The sequence below is a fragment of the Priapulus caudatus genome, unplaced genomic scaffold, assembly GCF_000485595.1.
Source record: "Priapulus caudatus unplaced genomic scaffold, Priapulus_caudatus-5.0.1 Scaffold964, whole genome shotgun sequence".
Classification (NCBI taxonomy): domain Eukaryota; kingdom Metazoa; phylum Priapulida; class Priapulimorpha; order Priapulimorphida; family Priapulidae; genus Priapulus; species Priapulus caudatus.
In genome coordinates, this window is record NW_014578025.1 from 47,188 (window position 1) to 48,556 (window position 1,369).

Genomic DNA, 1,369 nt, shown 5'->3' on the forward strand with positions numbered 1-1,369 from the left:
GGTGTTGGCTTGGTGACAGCGCGCGTTCCCCTTTCATCATATATCGCTCAACTGCGCATATGCACCCCCCCCCCACACACACACACACCCACCGACTGAACGATGGGACAGGTAATGCCAACCGATTATAAACCAAAGATATTTGCACAAGTTTGTAGGATTGTGTTATTTTATAATTGTGCTAGGGGTATATTCATGCCCCGGGTTATTTCGTCCCGTGTAGACGAATAAAAAAGTTATATTGTATATGAAAATAAACAAAGATTTGTGTGATAAGCTATCGATCAGCTGTTTTATATAGGCCTAATAGGCGCAAGCTCAGACTAAATATCACCAAAAATGCAGTATCCACACACACACACACACACACACACACCAGACGCGCGGCGCGCTGGCGCTGCACACACGCGCGCACTCACCCACATAACAAACACTCTCTCTCTCTCTCTCTACACACACACACCCACACAACACACACACACACACGCCGACACACACACACACACGCACACACCATACCACTCTCTCCTCTCTTCTACCCACACAGCACGCGAGGCACGCACGCACGCAGCGCACGCACGCACACCAGCAGTCACAACGCACATGATATATAGTATCGTATATATATATATAGTATATATATATATATATTATTATAGTATATAACACATATTTAATATAGTATATATATATATATCTAATATATATATATAATATATATCAGGAGTAGATAAATCGGGAAGTCTATTATCTACTCATCACTATATAGGGGTCTATAATCTACTCCTGATATTATACTATTATTATAATATATATAGAGTATATCATGCACATCAGTCGAGCTCACACACTACCGAACGCACAGACAATAACGTTCGAGAGCTTCAACAGGTAATTTTCCTGCTTGCTAGGCGACCACGTTGAGTTGCCGTCATCTCAGGATGCTACGAGATAGATTCATCATTCAATAATCTATTCCCGGACGGTGGCAACGCCGATGATCGTGGAACAATCAAACATTATGGACTGCCAAAGTCGTATTTTTTAAATGATTATCATATATTAATTGCCTTTACGCGGCGCGTCGGTTTTTTGCGCTGTGAGTGAGTATACAACGGGTTTGCTACGAGATAACTTACAGGTGGTAATTGAGGGATTATTGGCTCTGTTGTTGCAACACATTAGGTTATAGGTGATTTTTGTTTAGCTGCTGTTGGGGCTGCCGTTGTTAGTCCGGTTGCTGTTGTTATTGCTGTTGCTGTTACTACTGTTGTTGTTACTGCTGTTGCTGTTACTGCTGTTGCTGCTGATGTTAGTATGTGCGCTGTTGCTGTTAACTGCTGGTTGCGTTGTGTTAACTGTTGTTGCC